This window comes from Astatotilapia calliptera, chromosome 9 (genome assembly GCF_964374335.1).
Source record: "Astatotilapia calliptera chromosome 9, fAstCal68.1, whole genome shotgun sequence".
In the NCBI taxonomy this organism is placed as follows: Eukaryota; Metazoa; Chordata; class Actinopteri; order Cichliformes; family Cichlidae; genus Astatotilapia; species Astatotilapia calliptera.
In genome coordinates, this window is record NC_137430.1 from 2820267 (window position 1) to 2842145 (window position 21879).

The 21879-nt window shown below is 41.6% G+C and overlaps 1 long non-coding RNA gene across 2 annotated transcripts; it reads right to left on the bottom strand.

Annotated features, from left to right (window-relative positions):
- Positions 1-589: 589 nt before the first annotated feature.
- On the bottom strand, positions 590-18445 carry LOC145431016 (uncharacterized). Of its 2 annotated transcripts, none has more exons than XR_013911391.1 (4): positions 18328-18445; positions 17286-17466; positions 8076-9691; positions 590-5164 (listed from the first exon to the last, which is right to left on the bottom strand). It is a non-coding gene; the product is annotated as an uncharacterized LOC145431016 (long non-coding RNA). The 2 variants fall into 2 exon arrangements; XR_013911390.1 differs by having other exon boundaries at positions 590-5167.
- Positions 18446-21879: the final 3434 nt, after the last annotated feature.

A 21879-nucleotide genomic window follows, 5' to 3' on the forward strand; every position in this document is an offset into this window, starting at 1 on the left:
GAGCTGTAGTCTCAGATGAGATCAGAGCTACTGTAATTGATCATGTAGTAAATCATGGTCACTCAATGAGAGAGGCTGGTCAGAGAGTGCAGCCAAATCTGCAACGCTCTACAGTGGCATCTATTGTTAGAGTTTTTCGGCAAACCAACAGGTAACTTGTATTCTGCAAGGGCATTTGCACATTTCAGAAGTAAATAAGTTTTTGTGTAATTGTTGTTGCATTTCTGCTTAGGACTCAACGGTTACCTCACACAGGAGGGAGAGGACGGATGTTCACTGATGTGCAGGAAACTGCCATTGTTGATATGGTCATCAGAAACAATGGGATAAAACTCACTGAAATTAGACACAGAGTCTTGGCAGACAACGTTACTGAAGGAAACTGTTTCCAGGGCCTACTCCGTGGATCGGCTTCCTCCGAGGCGTGGACGTCTATCAGCAGAGAATGTACCTTCACCTATCAGCAGAGAATGTCCCTTAGTCTGTAACACAGTCAAATATATTCTCAAGTAATATTCAAGCATGCCATTCAGCGTGTTAGTACGAGCAGCTCGGGAGCAGCTTGGGAGAACAAGAAAACAGAGACTGCTTTAGATTGTCTTCCCAAAGTGACTCAACTTTATTCACAAGTACAACAGTTTATATAGAGGGTAAAATTCATGAGACAGCAGATTATCAGTTTAAACCAGTACAGACCAAGATAAGGCAGCGTCTTCCTGCCCTTGGGTGAAGAAGCATCCTTTGTGTAGTGTATCAGTTCAGCTACAATTGTGATTATCTCAGCGACATATTTTCAAGGCACAAAACGAAGAGTTCTTACATTAGTGAAATCTGAAACAAACCATTTGGCCTTCAACAGGCGTCTAAAAGATTAAGAAACTAATGTAGCTGAGGGAGTGATCTCTGTGGTATTTCAACCTTGTACCAGCCTGTGATTCTCACACATCAATTCTTGGGTCAAAGAGAAAAACACTGAAACAAAGGGGCCTTATTGAATGACAGAGTTTTCCTGCATAATGTCACTATAAAACAATATCCAGTAAATGCTCCCATGGTACTAAAATACCTAACAGTTCCACTCTTTTTTTATTATTATTTTTTTTAAAAAATAATAACTCAAATAGAAAGGAAAAATCACAAATGTAATAACATAATATAAAAAGCAAATCATAAAATGTAATAGTTCACAACCTAATGTTCAATATACACATCAGGAACATCATTGGTAACATCTGGCACATCCTCAGGATCAATTTGTGCTAATTGCAAATACATTGAAGTAGCTGTACTAGTAGCTATATGGGTTATCATTGAGAATGTGGCTTGCAGAAATGTGAACAGGGTTGCACTTTACAATACGAAATAGTAAATAAAAATCCTAAGGTTAATGCAGTAGATATGATTAATAACCTAAATATATAAAAAAGACAGTTCTTTAGTCGTCTCCTGGCCTGGTCCCAGGTTCGAGAGACCTAAGCGTCGTGTGATGACAATGGGCATTTCATTTTCTCCATTATCAGGATGAAACGAGTCTATCTTTATCAGGTTAGACATTGTGTGGTACTCTAGGCTTTCTGTTCCTGCTGGATGTTCGAGTACCTTGTTGTTGTTCAGGCGGGGGATCAAAGGGCTTTCTGAGTCTTGGCTCTTTCAGGCGTTGTGTGTTAATCAGTGATTGTGTGTGTGTAGGTGGATTGAATCCGGGCGCTGGCTCGCCGGAGACGTCATCTACTTGATCCGACGCCTTAGGTGGTTTGGTGGGGCTGGTCTTAACCCTGCTGGCATGAATCCACTGAGGTTGTCCGTCTGTTAGGATGCTGGTTCTCGTCACTGCAAGTACAGTCTGGGGGCTGGAACACGCGGCCTCCCCGAGTGCCCTTGGTTTTAGCGACTGTACCAATACCGCATCTCCTGGTTTCCACGGATGGGTTGGATCTATGGAAGGGAGAGGCTGAGAGAGACAAACTTTCTGATAGTTATTATTCAGTGTTTCTACCAGGTTATGAACATAGTCAGACAATGCAGTGTCTATGTCCCCTTCCAATAGCGGTGCCCCTCTGGAGGCTGACCATGGTGTTGGAAACGGTCTTCCCATGATTATTTCAAATGGAGATAATTTGGTTGCTGCGGATGGAGTCATTCTAATCTCGCAGAGGATTTGAGGAAGTAGTTTGATCCAGGTCATTCCTGTTTCTATCATTGCTTTAGTCAGGCGGTTTTTTATGGTCCTATTCATTCTTCCTACAACTCCTGAACTCTGAGGATGGTATGGCACATGATATTTCCAGTCTATTGCTAGAGTTTTAGCACACTTTTGAATTACTTCTGATGTGAATGAAGGTCCTCTATCACTGTTAATTTGGTGAGGTATTCCAAATCTGGGTATTAGTTCATTGCACAACTTTTGACAGACTACTTCTGCAGTTTCTTTTGATGTTGGGTAAGCTTCTACCCATTTACTAAATTGGTCCACTATTACCAGTAAGTACTTGATGCTTCCTTGTGCTGGCATGTGTGTAAAATCAATTTGTAATGTATGAAATGGGAAATCTGGTTGTGGTAAATGCTGATGTTTTGCTTTTGGTTTTCCTACATTAGTTCGTGCACATGTTAGACAGGTTGCTAATATGCGTTTTACTGCGTGTGATGTTTTCTTGATTACAAATCTTGATTTTATTGCTCCTATTACCCCTCTTTGTCCGACATGACTCACACCGTGAAAATGGCGGACAAGGATTGGCAGTAGTGAAGATGGGAGGGCAATCAAACCCTCAAGGTTTTTGTATAAGCCGTCTCTGTTATCTAAGGTACAATCATTACTCTCCCAGTAAGTGTAATCTAAGGCAGAGGCTTGCTCTTGTATGAATTTTAGGTCAACATTTGTTTCTAAATAGTCTGGGAGCGTGACAAGTGGCAGCTGTAAAGGCAAAGATAATACTTCCCTTCTGGGTGGTTGCTGTGAGGCAGCAGCTGCTTTCGCGGTTACGTCTGCAAGAGCATTTCCCACTGCTTCGTCTGTGTCAGCCGTGCTGTGCCCCTTCGTTTTAACAACTGCAATTGCCGATGGCAGCTGTATAGCCTGCAAAAGTCTTTGAACAAGGTCAGAATTAGCGATCGGTTTTCCATCAGCAGATCTAAATCCTCTTTGTCTCCACAATGTGCCAAAGTCATGCACCACACCGAATGCATAACGGCTATCAGTGTAAATTGTTACCCGCTTATCCACATGTAACTCACAGGCGCGTATTAAAGCCATGAGCTCTGCTTTTTGTGCTGAGTGAAATGGTAATGAGTGAGCCTCTAGTATGATGTCAGGCAATGTCACCACCGAATAGCCACAAAGAAATAAGTTGTCATTTGGTTTTGAACAGGACCCGTCCACATAAACAATGACTGAGTCTGGGATTGGTGTCTGCTCTAAGTCTGGGCGTGGTGCTGTGGATTCCTGTATACGTGTCATACAATCATGATTGTCAGGGTCGTCTGAACCATCCTGTCGGTCAGAAGAACACAGCATACGAATAAGTAAGTGTGCTGGCGAATTGGGTGTGCTGCTTGCTTTTATAGTGAGATTTGCTGTTGAAGTTAGTGTAGCTTCATAACCTGAGCGACGTTGTGCGGTCATGTGTTGTGTAGTTATGTTTGCTAGAATGGTCGTGACCTGGTGATTGGTGTGTAGAATAGTGTCATGTGAGAGTGTGAGCTTCTCGCAGTCCCTTATCATGATAGAGCAAGCTGCTACTGCTCTCAGGCAGGCCGGCATCCCCTGAACTACTGCTGGCAGCACCTTTGAGTAGAAGGCTACTGGACGGTAGCCACAGCCATGCTCTTGGGCCAATACACCTGCACAGGTTGTGCCGTTCTCTGTGACGTACAGGTGGAACGGTAAGTGGTAGTCAGGCAGACCCAAACAAGGGGCGGAGGTCAGCGCTCCCTGTAATGCATTGAAAGAGGCAGTCATTTCTGTGGACCACAGTATTCGAGGAGGCTTGTCTTTTTTGCAGCATTCACGCAGAATGTGGTCATGAAAAGAACAGTCTGGTATCCACTGTCTGCAATAGTTCACCATGCCTAGGAAAGACAGCATTTCTTTCTGTGTAGTGGGCTTAGGGACAGAGGTCACAGCTTTGACCCTGTCTGTAGTCATAGAACGTTGTCCGTGAGACAGTGTAAATCCCAAATATTGAACAGAAGTCTGACAGTACTGCATTTTCTTTGCTGACGCTTTGTGGCCAGTCTGTTGGAGGTGCTGGAGTAGCATGTGTGTGGCAGTTTGACATAGTTTTTCACTTTCAGCACAGAGGAGGAGATCATCTACATACTGGATCAGAGTACAGCCCTCTGGAGGAATGAAGCACCACTGAGAAAGCAGCAGAGCTGTCTATCATGCCTTGGGGCAAACGAGTCCAAGTGTACTGCTTATTTCTATGTGTGAATGCAAATAACGGCTGTGTGTCTTCATGCACAGGTACTGAGAAAAAGGCGGAGCACAAATCCACCACAGTAAAATGTGTAGCTGTTGCTGGAATAGATGTCAGTATGCTGGGAACATCTGGAACCAGAGGTGGCAGAGGAATGTTGACTGCATTAACTTGCCTTAAGTCTTGTGTGAAACGCCATACGCCAGGTTTGTTAGGCTTTGGCACAGGATTGACAGGAGTGTGGGCTTTATTACTCCTGTAGTCAATAAATCTCCTATCATGACATCTAGGGCTGCGGCTTTTTCGGCAGAAATGGGATGTTGCTTGACATATACTGGCTTGTTGTGTTTTAATAGGTGTACGTGATAAAGTGTACAGTCAATAAATCCTATATCATTCTCACTTTTTGACCATAATGTCATGTTTTGATATTCAGCTGGCAATGTGACAGCAGAGATAGTACAGTGTATGGGGTAGGTTAGATCTGTGTGTCGACATGGTGCAGTGATGTCATAGCCTATGTCTGAGTTATGTGACAAAACCACTGTTTGGCCTTCACTGGTGTGAGCAGTTATCATGTTGTTGAACAGTGTGAGAGAAACAAATATGTGGCTTCCAGGCATGGGGCTACCTGGTAACGGTGTTTGCACATGTTTTTGACACAGAGTGTGACGTGGGATACCAGTCAGATGGATATTGAGTTCATTCTCCGCTGAGGCGTCCAGCTGACACAGAGGCTGTTCCTTCTCCATGATGTCGGTGCATAGGGCAGAGAAAACATAGCTGTTATCAGTATCTGCAAACATTTCACCCTTTGTGTTAAATGAAATACACAAGTTCATTTTTGCCATTAAATCTCTGCCTAATAGATTCACAGGCGAGTTTGGAATAATTATGAATGGATGATATGTAATTTCATCTGGTTTTGGGCCCCAGCGTGTTTTTAGAGAATGAGTTTTGGGGCATTGCACTAGAGTTCCGTTTATTCCCATGGTGTTGATGCACACAGAGGAAACAGGCCCACTATAGAATTTTCCAGACAGTGAACTTTTAGTGGCTCCACTGTCAACTAAAAAGGAATAAATCTTTTCACCTATCTCTATATCTAACATGGGCAAGCTTTCTGTGTTACGGGACAATTGCAAATGCAGCATCGTGTGTAGTGCTTCACACTGTCCCTCATCATCACCTGGGCCTCCCTATTGTTGGTCCAGTCTTTCGTTATCATATGGGTGGGGATTAAAATGTGGATTATAAGGTTGCTGCCTAAGTGCAAAGGGGCCATTATTTTGATGTGATTCCTGTCTGCGTTGCCAGTTACCTTGTCTGTAAGAGCTCTGCTTACGCCTAGTGGCAGGAGCTGGTCCTGTGTTTTGTGGTTGAGATCTACCTGCTGCTGATTTGCATTCCGTCCTCCAGTGTCCTATTATTCCACAATAAAAACATACGTCTCCACTCCTATCTCTCCTTCTGAAATCTCCCTGCTGCGCTTGTTGAGGGGACGGGGCCCCTGCATACATCATTTTTTCACTTTCCTCTGAGCCTTCAACATCAAAGTTCAACATCATCTTAACACTTTTAGCCTTCGTGCTGTTGGGGAAAAGATCTGCACCAGCTTTTGTTTTGACAAGTGTGATAAAGTTCTTTATTTTCATGTCATAGAGATTATCAGTGGCAGTCAGCTTCAATAGTTGTGAACATTCTGGATGAATATTGTTTAAGAATGTTGTTATGAAAATCTGATCATTTCCTCCTTCAGGCATGCATGCCTCATTAGTCCAGCAGTGTGTGAAACGTTTCATAAACACTAGAATGGATTCATCTGGCTTTTGCTTACACATGGTTACTGCATTTAAATCAATTTTATCTCTAGACATTGTGAGCAGAAATTTCTTTAGATTTTGAAAAAAGGCTGTGATTTTGTCATCATTTATCCACAAAAACGAGGTGGTGTTGGCTGCTTGGTCATTTTTAGGGTCTAGTTCCTCTACTTCTTCAATAAGCTGAGATTCAGTCACACCTGGGATTCGTTGACATAATATATATCTATAGTCAGGCCCACCCAAGTGGTGGTATCTGGTACTTCTCTGTAATGCAGAAACAAAGGCTGTAGGATTTTGTAGAGGATCGGGAAGTTCTTTAATGGTTGCTGCTAACTCTGAAATTTTAGGGGGTTGAATGCAACACATGTCCCCTATTATCATGAACGGGAGGGAGGTGCTGACGTCATTAAATTGTGATCCCTGCTTTTCTTTATAACGGGTGTTTTTGTGGGGGCCCTCTTGAGTTTTTTCCTCTTTTTTCTGCTTTAAGTAGTTCCTTATTAAATTTCTGGTGTTAGTTATTGTTTTTGGCACAGTTAAACCATTCGCTACTCTAGTGTGGCGCTGAACATGATTATCTATGACAGAAACGGCTTCCTGCAGTTCAGCTTCCGTACGTTCAGTTAAAGGATCTTTCATGATTTCCTCACACTCTGTCATTAACTGTTTTGTTTGCTTTTTATGTTCCTGTAACTCTCTTTCTCGTTCAGTGTATTCTCGTTCCTGTCTTTGATCTAAGTTAAACCAGTCATCTTCTTCTGATTTAGGTGTCATTTCAGTGCCTTCCTCACTCTTTTGGGATTCTGCTGTTAAATCAGGATATACGCGCTGATGACGTGCAGCCGCCGCAGCAGCTATTAATTCTGTTTTTTCATCATAAGGCGGCGGAGCCGTAGGTTGAACGGATGGGCATATAAGGCTAGTTTTTTCTGCAGTGGATTTACTAGAGCCTACACTGGCTTGATTTAAAGCATTTACGTCTGGCTCGGGTCCTTTTTTCCATAGTGGTAGCATGCGATTGGTCACATCACGACATTCTATCATATATTTTTTACAGGACTTTTTAATCAGTCTACTTTTCTTATCACAAATAGTATTTAACATTTCTACTGACCTGTTTTCTGGCAATAATCGTTCGGGATAGGGCTCCGGAAATACATTAGGATGCATTAAAGTTATAGTTCTTAAGTTCGAGACGAAATCAGTCACGTAAGCACTTCCGCATGTTCTGGATACGTAATCATGGAAGTCTTCATTGATTCGCGAGCGTGGGTTAAACGTAACCGGAAGTGGGAGTCGTACTGAGCCGCTATTTGTGATTTTATATTTTATTTTTTTCGGTTTTACAGTTAATTTTGAGTTTTTATCGGACCCGTCTAAGGTCTTTGAATTATTCTGACCCATGGTCAGTGATTTCCAGAGGGGTTTAGACGCTTTGAAGGATTTAAGTTAGTTTCTATTTTTGCTGTGGCACACCTGAGGTTACTTGATTTTTTGCTAGCAATTTTATGTTTTTAGTGAGCAACTTCTCACTTTTTAACGAGCAACTTCTCGTTTTATGACCCCAGGCAACTTCCTGTGTCCTTTCTGCTGGTGAGCAACTTCTTAGTTTATGACAGCAGGCAACTTCCTGTGTCCTTTCTGCTTTTATTTACAAAACAACAGGCAACTTCCTGTGTTTCTATGTGGGCCACTAAAGAAGGCTCCTCAGTGTATCCCACTTGTTACTATGTGGGCCACTGAAGAAGGCCTCGTCAGCGTATCCCGTTTCTATGTGGATCACTGAGAAAGGCATAACACAGTCTTATAAAATAAAAAGACAAGTGCCTACCTTCGTCAGGATCCCACTTCTGACACCAAAATTGAAGGAAACTGTTTCCAGGGCCTACTCCGTGGATCGGCTTCCTCCGAGGCGTGGACGTCTATCAGCAGAGAATGTACCTTCACCTATCAGCAGAGAATGTCCCTTAGTCTGTAACACAGTCAAATATATTCTCAAGTAATATTCAAGCATGCCATTCAGCGTGTTAGTACGAGCAGCTCGGGAGCAGCTTGGGAGAACAAGAAAACAGAGACTGCTTTAGATTGTCTTCCCAAAGTGACTCAACTTTATTCACAAGTACAACAGTTTATATAGAGGGTAAAATTCATGAGACAGCAGATTATCAGTTTAAACCAGTACAGACCAAGATAAGGCAGCGTCTTCCTGCCCTTGGGTGAAGAAGCATCCTTTGTGTAGTGTATCAGTTCAGCTACAATTGTGATTAACTCAGCGACATATTTTCAAGGCACAAAACGAAGAGTTCTTACATTAGTGAAATCTGAAACAAACCATTTGGCCTTCAACAGGCGTCTAAAAGATTAAGAAACTAATGTAGCTGAGGGAGTGATCTCTGTGGTATTTCAACCTTGTACCAGCCTGTGATTCTCACACATCAATTCTTGGGTCAAAGAGAAAAACACTGAAACAAAGGGGCCTTATTGAATGACAGAGTTTTCCTGCATAATGTCACTATAAAACAATATCCAGTAAATGCTCCCATGGTACTAAAATACCTAACAGTTACTTTCGCAAATATTCACAGTGTAAGCGTAACAACAATTTCTAGAGTCCTGAAAAACATCAGGTCAGGATGAAACAGTTGCACACTGTGCCTTTTGAGAGGAACTCTGAACATGTCAAGCAACTCAGGAACCAGTATGTCCAGGTAAGATCACAATAAAATACAGATCTGTTTTTGAACAAAACCAAACACACAAAGACAATTTTTACAAATTTACTACTGTAACAGCTTATGTTGCCTTGTGGATTTATGTTAGAGAGTCATGGAGATTGAAGGCAGGCAAACACACCACATTTTCATCTTTGAGGATGAGGCAGGTTTCAACTTGGCCAAAGCATGGCGACGAGGGAGGAATGTGATTGGGAAGAGAGCCACAGTGAATGTCCCGGGCCAGAGGGGTGCCAACATCACAATGTGTGCAGCAACATCCACTGATGGACTGCTGCTACACAGACCACTGATTGGGCCATACAACACGGAACGGCTCCTTGCGTTCCTGCATGACCTCTATGGAAGGGTTGTGCTAGGTGAGGAAAGGGATGCGGAGAGAAGGAATCAGCCAACATTTATAATTGTATGGGACAATGTGGCATTTCATCACTCCCGTGCAGTCACCGAGTGGTTTGCAGCCCATCCCAGAATGGAGTCTCTTTTCCTCCCACCTTACTCTCCATTCCTCAACCCCATAGAGGAATTCTTTTCCTCATGGCGGTGGAAGGTTTACGACCATCATCCACATGATCAGATGTCCCTCCTGGATGCAATGGATGCTGGATGCCTGGAGATATCAGCAGAAGATTGCCAGGGATGGATCAGGCATGCCAGAAGATTCTTTCCTAGGTGTATTGCCCTAGATGACATAAGATGTGATGTGGATGAGAACCTGTGGCCAAATAGAGAAGACAGAGTAGAATAGCATTACTATTGTATGTGTATCAGTGGATGGTGTGTATACAAATTCTTGTACTTTGGGATTACTTAGTGCAGAAAAATAAAAATACATAAACAAATATTAACGAATTCTGCATGATGTCTGATTCATTCCAGTAACATATATTGAAATTATAAACAGAGATGTGTCCTTGTTTTACACAAGAAAACACTGTGTAATGCTACATGTTGTTAGTGTTTTTTAGGTCATTGTTTTGTGGGTGACAAAGTGTGTTTGTCGGCTGTCAACCTTTGCTAGTGTTCTGGAAGAATGAGTTTATTTGAGACCTGAATGAAGTGTTTTGGTAGTTGTAGTGCATTTTGAAGGTGAAATGAACTGCTTTGCCAAGCTGAAGGTCAGTGAGGAGAAGAGTTTTGCAAAAGTGACCTAAGTATTGAGAAATGTGTCCTAGCGGCTATAAAAATAAAATAAATTTAAAAAAAAACTGTAATACAAAGGATTGGAGTCTGTTTTGGATTTTCACTTGTTGTTGGCTTTAATATGAACAGTCACATAAAATTCATTCAAATTTTTTTGCCTTTGCTTCAATTAAGAAGTTTCTTTAAATCTACAACAGCTTCCTTTTCAAAAAGTTTACTGACATAGTAAGGTAGTAGCAAGGGAACTCAGTAAGTATGAGCAACAGTAGCTTAGGGACACTTTCTCCAATAAAGAGGATTTCATCATCTGCAGTTCGTAAAAAATGCCGTATTAAAAACAATTCAGCAGACCCTCAGAGTGCGGATACAAACTGTTTTCAGCTGTAGAGGTAGAGGTACGCTTCATGTACTTATCAACATACAGTTCAGAGGCTTGCATTAGAGAGCATTGGTGCTTGGGCATTGTCAGAGATTTACAGTTAACAAACAGTCAGGTGAATAAACAACAATGAGACACTTGTGTAGGTTAACGTGCTGCACGGGTGAAAAGCTCAGAGCAAATCACACCGAACTGCAGTATTCGTTTATTTTTATAGGTTACATCGTCAATATGCAAATATAATCACATTTCCTGTCACGCAGGTCCTGATGTCTGTCTGCATGCAAGCTGTGTGTGTGTCACAGAGTATGTGTGTTGCAGGTCAATTTCTAAGAATAATATAATGCAAGTCAACTTCTGCGGATATGTATTTCTGTGCTGGTCTCTTGTCAGTGTCACAGGGTCAGCTTCCTGTTTTAACAGAAAACTGTGTCTGGTGAAATATGTATAACATAACTTTTGAAGCATAAGCAAATAAAACAATAAAAACTCCCTGACATTCCCTCCTGTTGTTACCGTATTTCACCACTTCAATCATACTTTATTATCAGCCAACAATCACTTGCTTTCAACACTTTCAATTGTAGCATCATTCAGTATGTGTGAGTGTGTGTGTTCCTATACTAAATCTTCTTGTGGCAGTCCAACATAGGTGATCACTGTGGCCTGTACCATTTTGTCAATCATTGATCTGATACAGGGTAGAATGCATGTAGAGAACATGCAAAGCAATAAAAGAAAAACTCCTATCAAGACAAGTCCTTTGATCATGAGGGTCTTCCAGCTGCCGCTCAGCAGCCAGGTCAGCCAGTCCTCTGTGTTCATGACATAGTCTTGTTGCTGTGCATTACTCAGTTGTCGTAACTTCTCCAGGGCGGTGGTCATGGTCAAGGAATGCACGTTATCTGGAATATAGGTGCAGCAAGTGATGTTGAATAAGACACAGAGGCCCCCTCTCTCAGCGAGAATCATGTCCAGGGCGACTCTGTGTTGCATGACCACTATTCTGATCGCGTCGATTTCCTCATTCTGAGCCTTGCTTATCCATGTTGAGCTATTCAGGAAAAGTCCAAATCTGTAGTCAAGAGTCTCGATTCTCAGCATGTTTTTTCCATTCCCGATCCATGGGAAAAGTGAGTGCAGGACTTTCTGTCCGGTGGTCCACAACTTGAACTCCGCTGGCACATCACTGCCCCAGATTGGATCATGAGGTTGCACGTCATCAGTGCTCCTCTTGCGTCTTGGTCGGTCCTGATGGAATATTCTGAATGTGTGGTCTGACACTAAAATTGGGGCGCAGAGTCCGGTGCTGTTGGGTGGGATGGTGAAGTATGTCTTTGAGCCACATGCCCAAGCTGTACCCTGCACCCAATATGTGCCATTCAGGAAGCTTATCCGTGCCTTTCTGTCCTGCGGCATCCGGAAAGTCTGGGAGCAGTTTTGGTTCATCCCCAGCTTTCTGTTGCCGTATGCGAAGGTGAAACACATTGGATGTTGTATTCCTGGTTCCCTCCTGACGTTGAAAGATTTTCCCTTGTCATTGGTCGCATTCAGGTGTACTCAGTATCGGTCATCACAGCTGTAGTTCCAGTCTGAGATCTCTGGTGTACAGAAGAGTAGCTCATTAGGTTTATAGTTGATCAGTGTTCCATTACATCGTCGCAGGTCGATTTTTGTGACTTGTCTTTTTAACTCCAACTTGAAGGCGAAGATGTCTTCGGGGGAACATGTTCCACTGGTGGCCTTGTAGAATATACATAGGGCTTCGGAAAGGCTGGGTGATTTTCCATATAGGGTGGCTTGCATTGCTGTTGTTGGGAGGTGAGAATAGACGTAGCAGCCAGTGTGGTTGTCTTCTGTATGTACTCGGTTGTAGACGTACCGGTACCAGGCATTGTTCAGCCAGGGGTGGTTGTGCTCTTTATCCCTATCCTTTAGGTGTAAGTTGTTATATGACCATTTTTATCTGCAGGTGGTGCTGTGGGTCCTCGTCTTTCCAGGTGAGTATCAGTAGGCTCTCTAGGAGCGCAATGCCAGTCATTATGAGGACAAGGTTCTTCATGATGACCAGGCACACCCGGGCTCCAGGTGAGTAGACCACTGGCGAGAAGACAAAAGGGCGGGATATACCCAAACAGCCCTTTCCTCCACCAGGGAACACCTAGGAGTCGGGGGAACCGGCGTCTATGCTTGTGTTGTCACTCACTTTTTTGCAGTGGCTTTGGTGGATCCAAGATGGTCTTTCTGCTATTTTGGGCCTTCCCACCTTGGTGAACTCCAATTTTTCCTCTGGAGCACTTTAATCAGGATCCAATCACCTGGTTGCAACCTGCAAGATACTGGAGAGATATTACTCGGCAGTTTATTGTTTAAGACAATCTCTTTATTCTCAAATAATTTAGTCATCCACTCTGCTAGGGTGGTTTCTCTTATAGACTTATTAATAGGCTCACTAGTGAGAGGAAGCGGAAATTGCCTCCCGTGAACAATTTCAAAGGGTGTGAGCTTTTGCGAACCCTGGGTTAGTCGCATCCACATCTTCACCAGGCCCAAACACTCAGGCCTTTGTCTGATTTTATCAGAGTAGGAATAAAATGGTTGCATAAACATTTTGCTACTGAGATTGCATCTGCTCTTTTTACTGGATAGATTTCTGGCCATTTTGAGAACACATCCACAATTACTAGAGCGTATTTTGATGTTTGACATTCGTTCAGTTCAATAAAATCCATGTGGATTGTGTGAAATGGGTGCGGTGGTGTTGGGAAAAAGCCTCTTTTAGGCCTGAGGTTTCCCTGTGCAATATGTTTCTGGCAAATCATGCATGTTCTGATAAACTCTTGTGCTGAAGCTTCAAAATTTTGAGTATAGAAGTGTTTGGGGAGGATACTCATCATTCCACCCCTTGACAAATGCTTTAAGCTATTTGTCACTAATGCTGCTGTCTTGTGTAGCAATTTTGTAGCCGTGCTCCACACTTTAGCCATTTCTTTCGCTCCGCTATAGGAGCGGCTTCCTATTCATCTCTAAGTACATCAAGTGGTATTAGCTGTGAAGTTTCAGACATTAAAGTTCATATTGGTTGCTGTGCGGCCTTCTTTGCGGCTTGGCCTGCGAAGTTATTGCCTTCAGTAATTTCTGAATTATCTTTTTTGGTGTGCAACGCATATTGACTGTCAGTGTGAATATATATATATCTTGACCTTTGCGCAGCATGCACGTATGATAGCCGCTAATTCTGCACTCTGTGCTGAAAAAGAGGAAGCTAAAGGTTTCGCTTCTAAAACAGTAGGCTGCAGTGTACTAAAAATGTCTGGTCGGGGTTTCATTTTTTTCAGTTAGCTTCAGCATACAGCTGTGTTCGGCACCATCTACTTCCGCAGGAAGGAGAGTGCTTGTCACAGTCAGGCAAGGCTAAAACTGTGCTTGTTTGCAGGGCAAGTTTTAAGTCAATAAATGCTTTGTCTGCCTCTGGTGTCCATTCTATTTCATCTTTCAGAGCTAAGTGTTTGCCACAGATCAAGTTTTGCAAAGGTTGGGCAGTGCATATTCAGGTATCCAACGTCTGCAAAAGTTGCAAAGACCTAAATAACTCATCATTTGTTGTTTGGCGACAGGCTTAGAAGCGTATTGTACAGCTACTTTTCTGCTGTCTAACAGCTGTCTGCCTTGTCCTGTCAGTCTGTGGCCAAGGTACGTGACCTCTTTGCTCTAAGGTCATGTACTAGCCGATATTTCCCAGTGTTTGCTTTTTTTTTTTTTAACTGGGAAAATCAGAGTATTACATGTTGCTTCAGTTGTTTTTATTAAAAGGTCTATTGTTAAAATACTGCACGCTTTTTCTTCTCTATAGATGCAACATTACATTTTCACTTAAGGCATGTTTAAATAATTTCTTGTTTCTCAAAGAATTCACACATTTCACTCATCTTACATATTTCAACTTTGAAGTTAAAGTTTTCTTATTTCATCTCTCTATATATATATATTTAAACTTTGAATTGCTCACAGTTTACAGCTCTAAAACTGGGCATTTGTAAATCATGTACGTGAATTTGCATATGTTGCTTTTGCAGTGTTTCAGACCCCTTAAGCAGTCAGTTTTCTTTCCCAAATTTGCTAACCTATGGGTTTCTTCCGACCGCTGCACGTGGAGAATTAATCCAGGTCTGTTTTGCTCCTGAAGAAACACAACTAAGACATTTTCATTATGATCCTGAGTACTTAAACTACCCGTTTCCCTCTCTCTGGTCAGAAATACCAACTCATGTTATGTTATGTTATGTGTATAAGTGTAAGCAGGTCTTCATTTCTTTTCCTATGCATGTTAATGTTCAGTGAGTGTAAGCTGCTTTCTTCATTGCCTCTGCATGTTATAATCAGGTGTAATTCATGCATCTTTTCACTGATTTTTTTAATTCAAAACCATCTCACTTCTGATTCTTTCCAAAAATAATTTCACATGTAACACTTTGTGTATGTGTGTTTTCTATTCATTGATAGACAGCTCCCTGTGCTGTCCCCTATGCAGCTTCCGCTCGGAAACAAATAAATAAAAATGTTTAACTCGCTCATTAGCTTAGTAGTGTCCACATATTTAAATCAGCTTCTCAATCTTGTAGCTTTAGCTATTATCCACAGGGTTTGGCTTATTAATTATCATTATAAATGTGCTCTACATCTCAGTAATATTTATCTAGGATAAATGACAGATTTTCAAGCAGGTTAAGTGCCTCTATGCACCTAATTGGTTTAGATATTGCCTTTATTTTCTTCATCTCATATGTCATTATACTGAGTTTGAGCAAACCTTAAGCTTGATGCAGACTACTTCATAACAATTATCCATCTCACATCATACTGACTAGGATACTTCTTGTCATTAATATTATATTTTTATTAATATTATCATCTTTTTCTTTCTATATAATGACAACAGTATATTACAACATTTTATCAGTGTAAATTACTATACTACTACTGAGCCAATTTAATAGTTTAGGATCATCTTTTCCAAAGGAGAAACCTTTGGAATGCAAGCATGCTGATCCACACAGGTATGCACACATGGGTATTCACAGACGCGGACTAAAGCTTTCTTGGCTGCTGCCTCAAAGCACACTGTGCGCTGTCTATCTTGCGTGCTGCACAATATCGTTTATTATTTAGTAAATATTGATATCTATGACTAGCTAGTTTATTGTGATGGTGCTTTGTTTTCTCTATTATTATGTTGCTCTTTGTTGTTTGCTGTCTCCTCTGTTTGTTTTTTTTTGTTTGGTTTTTTTTTTCTCCATACAGGTGACCCAGGAGTTCTTTTTTTTTTTCTCTCTCTTCCCCCCCCTTCTCACCGTCTCTTCTCCCCTTTGGTTTTCTTTCTTTCTCTCCCCCTCTTTCTCTCATTCATTCCCCCTGTCCTATTTATTAAAAAAAAAAAAAAAAAAATGACAAAGGATGAACTGAAGCTCTGCCATCACGTAATGTCGCATACTGCTGTTTCTGATGTCATTTAAAAAAAAAAACAAAAAAAAAAAAAAAACAATTATCCATCTCACATCATACTGACTAGGATACTTCTTGTCATTAATATTATATTTTTATTAATATTATCATCTTTTTCTTTCTATATAATGACAACAGTATACTACAACATTTTATCAGTGTAAATCACTATACTACTACTGAGCCAATTTAATAGTTAGGATCATCCTACTCAGCAAACAGATAATTTAGAATTCATCCAATCCGTACAAATTTGCTTTTTCTCTGAACAGGTTTGTGCCTACTTTTTAGACTGGTCTTCTGTTTGCCTCATCTCAGATCCAATCTTCAGTCACATTCATTCTCTCTGTTTCATGTTGAACCAAGTAATTTATTATTATTTTTATTTTTATATTTTATTTTGTATCCATCAAGGGCTCTGGGTGGGCTGCAGTCCCACCCGTCATCCAGGCTGGAGACATTTACCTTTCCACACACTTTCCTTGGCTGAACAATGAGACAGCCTTAATCTACCTTATGCATCTCTCTTTTTTATAGAAAAGGTTTTCATGTGAATGATTTCCTTTTATTTATTTTATACAATCTGGGCATGATCGTCATGCCAACTATATTTCATTGTTCAGTTCTGTTTGTAAGGTTCCTCTTAAAATAGTTACTGCAGAGGGACTGCAAACCATTTAGTTTCGTTTTGTAGAAGGTTTGATTACAATGTATTTTATTGAGTTAAATATACAGTCAGACCCGTGAAGCTGTCACTGGCACGAAGGACGAGATAAGTTATCAACAACAGGCTTCTACTTTCAAGCTATTCTTGAAAGCGGTTGTCGATTTTACGTGATGACGCACAACTTTTTCCTCATTCAGCCAGTACATGAGCTATCAACGGTAAACAATTCAGTGGAGTAGTTCAGACACCTTAATGTGCTGTTAAATCAACTTACTCCACCAACAAAACAATGAAAACAGTTTATGCGCGCAATTTCTATCCTATGTTAGTTGACACTTTCCGTACACTTATTTACTTTCCAGTAAAGTTAGACTTCCAGCCTTTTTTAACTGCAAAACGAGTGTCTATTACACTACCAGTTTCGTCTTACAGGCGAGTCCCTCATTCAGACTACCAGCTTTTTTTTTTAACTGCGAAACGAGTGTCTATTACACTTCCAGTTTCGTCTTACAAGCGAGTCTTAAAACTGCCAGTCCCCGTAGGACGGGTTATCTTGGAACAGTGTCACCCTAAACACCGATAATTTTATGCAAGGTGTGTCAAATGTGGAATAATCACCTGGCTTCGCTGTTGCCGGTCTGTCGGGCATCTCTTTTCAAGCCCCAGCGCCGTGGGCGTGTATGACGTCGGCCAGGACCCGAATTTTAGCGTCCCTGGACTTTCAACCCTTCCTGGAGGGCGCTCTGCAGAGACTTCGACGCAGGCTTGTCACGGCGTCGGGACTTGAGGAAGGATACCACTGTGAAATGGAGCATAATATTATCATTAATACCAGTCCATTAACGGCTTCGAAGGACCAATTAAATGTCAGAGATTTACAGTTAACAAACAGTCAGGTGAATAAACAACAATTAGACACTTGTGTAGGTTAACGTGCTGCACGGGTGAAAAGCTCAGAGCAAATCACACCGAACTGCAGTATTCGTTTATTTTTATAGGTTACATCGTCAATATGCAAATATAATCACATTTCCTGTCACGCAGGTCCTGATGTCTGTCTGCATGCAAGCTGTGTGTGTGTGTGTGTCACAGAGTATGTGTGTTGCAGGTCAATTTCTAAGAATAATATAATGCAAGTCAACTTCTGCGGATATGTATTTCTGTGCTGGTCTCTTGTCAGTGTCACAGGGTCAGCTTCCTGTTTTAACAGAAAACTGTGTCTGGTGAAATATGTATAACATAACTTTTGAAGCATAAGCAAATAAAACAATAAAAACTCCCTGACAGGCATCTTTTATTTAGCATGGTTATACCATTGTGAATGTAGCTATATAAACATGCTCAAGAGTCTATCATATGTTTGACATGCAACTAAAAATTCGAAAATATGTTTTTAAATCATTAACTTTGCAAATTTAGAGGAATTGTTTTCGGACAACATGTGTGTCACATTTTAAACAGGGTTTGAATGATCAGCACTGACATACAGACATTTATGCGCTGGGTATAACAGACATGCTTAGCAAGCAGCTGTGTTGCAGTTGACTGGGATGAGCTGTTTGACATCCGTAGCATGTTTCCTGTAGAAAGGCGTTTAGCGCCAACATCACCAGGTGGTTGGTTGCAAGCTTGATGTCGATAATAGTTTCCTCACACAGACCTGATCCTGTAGGATCCTGCACAACTGTGGGGGGGAGGGGGTGGGGGGAGGTGGTGGGGTCTGGATTGGCAACCATGGTGGTGGGGAGTCTGGCGAGTCTGAGAGGTCCCATGTTGCATGTCTCCCTCTGAAAAATGAGAACAATAAAAAAAAGTACAGCTATATTACTACTGGCTTTCTATCCGGCTTAAAGTTTTTCCACACAGCTGTATGCTTTAATTCTAGAGTGGGTAACTAGATGACTCTGTAAGCTCTTACTGTGAGTAAAATCTCTGCCACACTGATCACATGTACGCTTTAACTGGTGTGTTTTTAAGTTTGAAGTCTGCGTAAAAGACTGACTTTCCCAAGCTTTGAGCGCTGACTTCTCGGTCCACGTTGGTCCTCCAGTGACAGAGATACAAACAGGCAGTCGTGAAATGCAGTCGTGGAACAAACTGAACCTTCGAACGTCCTCAATTAACACTAGTTGTAAACCCCAGGCTGGTGATGTGAAGTTCATGAACAAGTTTGCTCTACAAGCCGATTCTTTGTAGCGAACGAGACAAACTGGCTTCTGCCACAAGGAGATAAATAATCTCCCCTACCCCACCCACTTCAACACCTTCAGCCCCCACCACCTCCACCATGTAAACAGACTCTTTAACATACAGAATCCAACAAAGCAGCTGAACCAGACTCAGTGTCTCCATCATAAACCATACAGTGGATCACAACATGAAGCAGTTTAAGACGACTGTTGCTGTGAACTTTCACTATAGAAAGAAAACTGAACAGAACATCTGAATTCCCTCGATGGGCCTTTCAACAGTTTTAACCAGCTTTCCTTCCTGGCTTTGACTGCAGCTGTGTTTGACACAGGAAGACATTATTACATTCTTCATGATTATACTTTATTCTTTTTGGGGGAGGAGCAGCTTTAAACCTTCACGTGATTCAAGTCAATCCAACAAATCAATCTGAACGATCACAGGTGAGAAAAACTTCTGTAGACAAAATAAAATAAAACCCAACATTCAATCCACAACATGATTAAAAACATGATTCTCCCAAATTACCAAGAGCTGCACATTAACCACCACAATATATTGTCTTGATGCATTCTCAATCATCCAGGAAAATAAATCTCCAAAAGTTGATTGTGTTCATCTGGACGTAGCGTTTTGTGGGAGAACGTCGTCACTCATCCAGGTGACTTCTTCAGTCTCAGCTGACTGCAGGTTTCAATCTTATAAACAGGACATTTGCATAATGACTGAAACCAGCCCACTGAAGGAACGATGGGCTGGAAGGTCAGTTCCTTAATCATAATTATGGTCAAAGGAGCTTGCAAAGAAAAGCGTCTGGACTTCTTTAACTGAAGAAGTCCAGACGCTTTTCTTTGCAAGCTCCTTTGACTACGATGACCTGGATGAATGAGAACCTTCGCAGACAATCATAATTATGCAAATTCTCATGACCATTGATCAACAACCACTGACCAAAACCCACTTTGGGTTTGGGTTTTGGTCTTGGCTCCCCGAGAAGCCTGCAGTTAATCCAAAATGCTGCAGTACTGACAGGGCTTAGTTGTTGTTCCTAGGGTATTTAAAAGTAGAATGGGAGGCAGAGCCTTGAGTTTTCAGGTCCCTCTTCTGTGGAACCAGTTTCCAGTGGGATTGGTGAGGCAGATACTCTCTACTCTACGCTACCTCTACTTTGAAGATTAGGCTTCAAACTTTCCCTTTTACTAAAACATATAGTTAGGGCTGGACCAGGTGACCCTGAATTTTCCCTTATTTATGCTGCAATAGGTGTAGGCTGCTGGGGGATTCCCATGATGTGTTGAGTATTTCTTCCTCAGTCAGCTTTCTCACTCACTATGTGTTAACAGACCTCTCTGCATTCAATCATACTTGTTATTAATCTCCGTCCGTCTTCCACAGCATATCTTTATCCTGTTTTCCTTCTTTCACCCCAACCGTCTGTGGGGTGAAAGAAGAACCTGAACCTGGTTCTGTCGGAGATTTCTGATTTCTTCCTGTTAAAAGCGAGATTTTCCTTCCCATTGTCACCAAAGGGATTGTTGGGTTTTGTATGTATTATTGCAGGGCAGGGGGTCCACTACCTATCCAATCTGGAGCCCCTAACCCTAAGGGTACATCTTTCACCATCTTACAATGCTGGGATTGCAGCCATTCCCCAACTCTCTGTGAAGGGTACTCGTTGAATTTGATCAATGGTCATGATTTGCATATTAATGATGAAGAAACTGACCTTACAGCCCATTGTTCATTCAGTGGGTTGTTTTCAGTGTGCAAATGTACTGTTTACTGAGAAGTCACTTGGAACACTGAAAACGCCACGTCCAGATGAACAGAATCAATTATGTTGGTACAAACAATTCACCACAAAAAAGACTCAATATTCAGGAAAACTCAGAAGTGCTTTAAACTGTGCAATAAATATTTATGACAAACTCAAAACAATGTAACTTAAAACATACTGCAAAACAGTGCTGGCTCTCATTTCAGTGGGAGAAATTTTCATGGACATGTGCAGCTAGAATTTTACTTTGGAGGAAATGGGGTCAATGAAATTTTTAAGCATGTGCGCAAATGTCCGATGGATGGATGGACCTTTATTAATCCCTCGGCTCGGTTCCTCCGGGAAATTCAGTTTCCAGTAGCACAGCACCGACAGAAGTTGCATGTTACAGATACGCTAAGGGAAATGAGAGTAAGGATATAAGCACACAGCCCCACTCCACTGACGACCTGCTGCTGGCCAACACCCTCAACGACCTTTACTGCTGGTTTGATGAGACGTCAAGCAGCCTTGACACCTCCACCTTCCCCAACAATAGAGACACTTTGGTCCATCATCCCCCCCACCTCCCCACTCCCACCAGCACAGAGCCATCACCACCATCAAAGACTTCACCCACAGGAGCTCCCCCCTCACTCCACAGCTATGAGGATTTCACACCACCTTCTCCCACTACAACCCTTCATATTCATGAAGCAGATGTGAGGAAGCAGTTTAACCCTTTAGACCTACCACAGAACCAAGTCTGCCTGAGCTTATCGTTATATTTTTACATGTTGTAGTGCCATTTCTGGGAGTATTTCAAGTTGCTATACATCAATACAACCATTATATCCCAAATGTTTATTTTTACACAAATTTCTAGTTAAAGAAATTTCAGAGGTTCATCCCTCAAAATTGGAAATGTAAAAAAGTTGCATAAAACAGTTTCCAAATTAATTTTGAGTGTCTTCATAGTTTTATTTTTGAGATACACCAATTTGTATATACTGCAGCCACCAACTTTGAAATTCTCATTTACATGACTTATTTAAACATTCTCGTCTTGAATGCAAAATTCTTAAAAACATATTTTATCCTTTTAAGAGTAAATAAATCTGAAAGCTGTTCCATCCTAAAAGAGGACAACAATGTGTAGTTTAGCTTTTTGAATTTGTCACATGTGTGGAAAAGCATGAGTGAGTCTTTCTTTCTTTCTCTACAGGAACACAGAGAGAGTTATTCCCTGTACTGTAAGGACACATT